We start from the raw sequence: 6,168 nt of genomic DNA, 5'->3' as shown, positions 1-6,168 counted from the left end.
ATATTTCCTATACCATCCTGGCTAGTTGAGAATTCTCAACTATTTTATGTTTTTTTCTACCTTTCTGGAAAATGATATAATCCAAATTGTATTAATACTACCAGTAATAAATATTTAGAAACACTTGCATACCTTCACTAATTTTAGTTGTTTGTAGTTTAAGACAATCTTAGTGATATTTAAATGAAAACAATACGATAAAAACTATTGTGTCTGTATTTTACAAGATTATGAATTCCGTATAACGTGCATTGTGGGTACTTCAATTTTTATAGAAAAGCTAGGGAATCCTAATTTAGTAGGCAACATATGGGGGCGGGGCAACCAAACTTGCTTATCAAATCAAAGCACAGTAAAGCAAAGGATAAAATTAATGTACGATCCAGTTTACCACTGTTCTCGACTATAGTCATTTTGGTATACTTGAGCACAGTGATAAAGAATAGGATAAACTTAACAATATACAACAAATAGCATTAATGTACGATCCAGTTTAACACTGTTCTCAACTATAGTCATTTTGGATACTTGAGAACAGTGATAAAGAATAGGATAAACTTAACATTATACAACAAATAAAATTAATGTATGATCCCGTTTAACACTGTTCTCAACTATAGTCATTTTGGTATACTTGAGCACAGTGATAAAGAATAGGATAAACTTAACAATATACAACACATAACATTAATGTACGATGTAGTTAAACACTGTTCTCAACTATAGTCATTTTGGTATACTTGAGCACAGTGATAAAGAATAGGATAAACTTAACAATATACAACATATAACATTAATGTACGATTCCGTTTAACACTGTTCTCAACTATAGTCATTTTGGTATACTTGAGCACAGTGATAAAGAATAGGATAAACTTAATAATATACAACAAATAGCATTAATGTACGATCCAGTTTAACACTGTTCTCAACTATAGTCATTTTGGTATACTTGAGCACAGTGATAAAGAATAGGATAAACTTAATAATATACAACAAATAACATTAATGTACGATCCAGTTTAACACTGTTCTCAACTATAGTCATTTTGGTATACTTAAGCACAGTGATAAAGAATAGGATAAACTTAATAATATACAACAAATAGCATTAAGGTATGATCCCGTTTAACACTGTTCTCGACTATAGTCATTTTGGTATACTTGAGCACAGTGATAAAGAATAGGATAAACTTAATAATATACAACAAAAAACATTAATGTACGATCCCGTTTAACACTGTTCTCAACTATAGTCATTTTGGTATACTTAAGCACAGTGATAAAGAATAGGATAAACTTAATAATATACAACAAATAGCATTAATGTACGATCCAGTTTAACACTGTTCTCAACTATAGTCATTTTGGTATACTTGAGAACAGTGATAAAGAATAGGATAAACTTAACAATATACAACAAAAAACATTAATGTACGATCCAGTTTAACACTGTTCTCAACTATAGTCATTTTGGTATACTTGAGCACAGTGATAAAGAATAGGATAAACTTAAAAATATACAACAAAAAACATTAATGTACGATCCAGTTTAACACTGTTCTCAACTATAGTCATTTTGGTATACTTGAGAACAGTGATAAAGAATAGGATAAACTTAACAATATACAACAAAAAACATTAATGTACGATCCAGTTTAACACTGTTCTCAACTATAGTCATTTTGGTATACTTGAGAACAGTGATAAAGAATAGGATAAACTTAACAATATACAACAAAAAACGTACATTAATGTACGATCCCGTTTAACACTGTTCTCGACTATAGTCATTTTGGTATACTTGAGCACAGTGATAAAGAATAGGATAAACTTAACAATATACAACAAATAACATTAATGTACGATCCCGTTTAACACTGTTCTCGACTATAGTCATTTTGGTATACTTGAGCACAGTGATAAAGAATAGGATAAACTTAACAATATACAACAAATAGCATTAATGTACGATCCAGTTTAACACTGTTCTCAACTATAGTCATTTTGGATACTTGAGAACAGTGATAAAGAATATGATAAACTTAACATTATACAACAAATAACATTAATGTATGATCCCGTTTAACACTGTTCTCGACTATAGTCATTTTGGTATACTTGAGCACAGTGATAAAGAATAGGATAAACTTAACAATATACAACAAATAACATTAATGTACGATCCAGTTTAACACTGTTCTCAACTATAGTCATTTTGGTATATTTAAGCACAGTGATAAAGAATAGGATAAACTTCGAATAAACAGCAAATAACATTAATGTAAGATGCCGTTTAATACTGTTTTAAACTATAGTCATTTGAGTATAATTAATCACAGATAAAGAATAAGATCAACTTTAATACTATTTATTAAATAAAAAAAACTAATTCTATATTAACACATATTATTTACATATACTTTCACTGCTGATTTCTAGTATAAACAGGCCATAGGCCTATACATGGCTGCAGTCGCGTGCTCAAATTTGAGTTGGTGTTTACCGACCGACCGATCGACATAGTGAGCTGTAGAGTCGCGTTTGCACGCTACTAAAAAGTTCACAAAAACCGTAGGACGGGCACAGGGAAGTTTGTTCGAAACTCCAACCCCTCCCCTGGCTATGCGTTTAGATTTTTCATGCCTCCTTTACAAACCAAGATTATTAGAATACTATTAGGAGGATCAAACACAATTCTTGTTGCCAGATTTCATTGACATTACAGGTATGAAGTCTATCAATATACAGTACCGCTTAATACAATACTTGTTGAGGCCTATCCAGGCCATCTATACATTTTAGTGTTATTCCACTTTAAAAAAGTCGATTTATATCAATACTCATCAACATACGATATAACGATAGAATTTATTGCAACTTGTCCATGTCGTATTCATCTACAAATAAAGTGTCTATTACCGTACTTTTATAAATCTATTTATATCAATACCTATCAACGTATGTACGTGTGCATATTATATATACAAAAATATATACATCAACATAAATGTCATATCATCTACAGTCATTAGTGTTATTTCACTTTTAATATTAGTAAATCCAAAGGCAAAATACTGAAATAATAACAATGCTGTGGTCTCAATGGAGATACAAAAAAAGAAGCGAAAAGCTAAATCAAAACGATAAAGTAAAACAGCCAGAAAAGTTAGCAGAGTTTTCGGGCAACACTAGCCCTTCATCAGTGCAAGTGGGGGTACTTGTACAAGATAGTGTTATTTAACGTTTAGTCGATTTATATCAATACACTCATCAACATATGTACGTGCAATTCACGTCTACAATCAATAGTGTTAATTCCTCTTTTAAAAGTCGATTTATATCAATATACTCATCAACATATGTACGTGTCCACGTCATATTCATCTATAAATATTAGTGTTATTTCACTTTTAAAAGTCGATTTATCAATATACTCATCAATAAATGTACTTGTCCACGTCATATTCATTTACAAATCAGTGTTATTTCACTTTTCGAAGTCAATTATATCAATATAGGCCTACTCATCAACATATGTACGTGCAATTCACGTCATATTCATATATGATCAATAGTGTACAGCTAATAGGGTTATTTCACTTTTAAAAGTCGATTTATATCAATATACTCATCAATAAATGTACTTGTCCACGTCATATTCATCTACAATCAATAGTGTTATTTCACTTTTAAAAGTCGATTTATATCAATATACTCATCAACATTATGTACCGTACGTGTCCACGTCATATTCATCTACAAATATTAGTGTTATTTCACTTTTAAAAGTCGATTTATATCAATATACTCATCAACATATGTAAATCGTGTCCAAGTCATATTCATCTACAAATATTAGTGTTAATTTGACTTTTAAAAGTCGATTTATATCAATATACTAATCAATATATGTACGTGTCCACGTCATATTCATCTACAAATATTAATGTTATTTCACTTTTCAAAGTCGATTTATATAAATATACTCTACTCATCAACATTATGTACGTGCAATTCACGTCATATTTATCTACAATCATTTGTGTTAATTCCACTTTTAAAAGTCAATTTATATCAATTACTTATGAACATATGTATGTGTCCGCGTCATTCATCTACAAATATTATAGTGTTATTATGTTTTTCATATTATCACTGTGCTCAAGTATATGAAAATGACTATAGTTGAGAACAGTGTTAAACAGAATCGTGTACATTAATGTTATTTGTTGTATATTGTGCTCAAGTATACCAAAATGACTATAGTTGAGAACAGTGGTAAACGGGATCGTACATTAATGTTTTTTGTTGTATATTGTTAAGTTTATCCTATTCTTTATCACTGTGCTCAAGTATACCAAAATGACTATAGTTGAGAACAGTGGTAAACTGGATCGTACATTAATGTTATTTGTTGTATATCATTAAGTTTATCCTATTCTTTATCACTGTGCTCAAGTATACCAAAATGACTATAGTTGAGAACAGTGTTAAACGGGATCGTACATTAATGTTTTTTGTTGTATATTGTTAAGTTTATCCTATTCTTTATCACTGTGCTCAAGTATACCAAAATGACTATAGTCGAGAACAGTGTTAAACGGGATCGTACATTAATGTACGTTTTTTGTTGTATATTGTTAAGTTTATCCTATTCTTTATCACTGTTCTCAAGTATACCAAAATAACTATAGTTGAGAACAGTATTAAACTGGATCGTACATTAATGTTTTTTGTTGTATATTTTTAAGTTTATCCTATTCTTTATCACTGTGCTCAAGTATACCAAAATGACTATAGTTGAGAACAGTGTTAAACTGGATCGTACATTAATGTTTTTTGTTGTATATTGTTAAGTTTATCCTATTCTTTATCACTGTTCTCAAGTATACCAAAATAACTATAGTTGAGAACAGTGTTAAACTGGATCGTACATTAATGTTTTTGTTGTATATTTTTAAGTTTATCCTATTCTTTATCACTGTGCTCAAGTATACCAAAATGACTATAGTTGAGAACAGTGTTAAACTGGATCGGACATTAATGTTTTTTGTTGTATATTTTTAAGTTTATCCTATTCTTTATCACTGTGCTCAAGTATACCAAAATGACTATAGTTGAGAACAGTGGTAAACTGGATCGTACATTAATGTTATTTGTTGTATATTATTAAGTTTATCCTATTCTTTATCACTGTGCTCAAGTATACCAAAATGACTATAGTTGAGAACAGTGTTAAACGGGATCGTACATTAATGTTTTTTGTTGTATATTGTTAAGTTTATCCTATTCTTTATCACTGTTCTCAAGTATACCAAAATGACTATAGTTGAGAACAGTGTTAAACTGGATCGTACATTAATGTTTTTTGTTGTATATTGTTAAGTTTATCCTATTATTTATAACTGTTCTCAAGTATACCAAAATGACTATAGTTGAGAACAGTGTTAAACTGGATCGTACATTAATGTTTTTTGTTGTATATTGTTAAGTTTATCCTATTCTTTATCACTGTGCTCAAGTATACCAAAATGACTATAGTTGAGAACAGTGTTAAACGGGATCGTACATTGTTGTTGTATATTGTTAAGTTTATCCTATTCTTTATCACTGTGCTCAAGTATACCAAAATGACTATAGTTGAGAACAGTGTTAAACGGGATCGTACATTAATGTTATTTGTTGTATATTGTTAAGTTTATCCTATTCTTTATCAATGTGCTCAAGTATACCAAAATGACTATAGTTGAGAACAGTGTTAAACTACATCGTACATTAATGTTATTTGTTGTATATTGTTAAGTGTATTCTTTATTCTTATTAATTGTACTAAATTATTAAAAGAAACAGTAGTAAGCATAACATTTCCCCACTCCTACATTAGCATGGTAGGACATTGTAATGGTCGCAGGTGGCTCAACTTTATTACTGCAATGGGATGGACATGGTCCTACTACCACCTTACCATCCAATAGGATTCCAGTAAATTTCCTTTACTACCAATCATAATTCAGTAATTAAATGACCCCTTAAGTTAACAAGGAAATCAGCCTATCCCATTATACCGGTAGGCTTCGTCGTTACAGGCGTACTGCGGTAATAGTTGAGAATTCTCAACTAGCCAATTTGGTATATTTTATATACCTGTCAAAAACTAGGCCGCCG

Source organism: Antedon mediterranea, chromosome 2, assembly GCF_964355755.1.
Source record: "Antedon mediterranea chromosome 2, ecAntMedi1.1, whole genome shotgun sequence".
Classification (NCBI taxonomy): Eukaryota; Metazoa; Echinodermata; class Crinoidea; order Comatulida; family Antedonidae; genus Antedon; species Antedon mediterranea.
The sequence above is the reverse complement of the archived record's forward strand: the minus strand, read 5'-3'. Positions refer to the sequence as shown.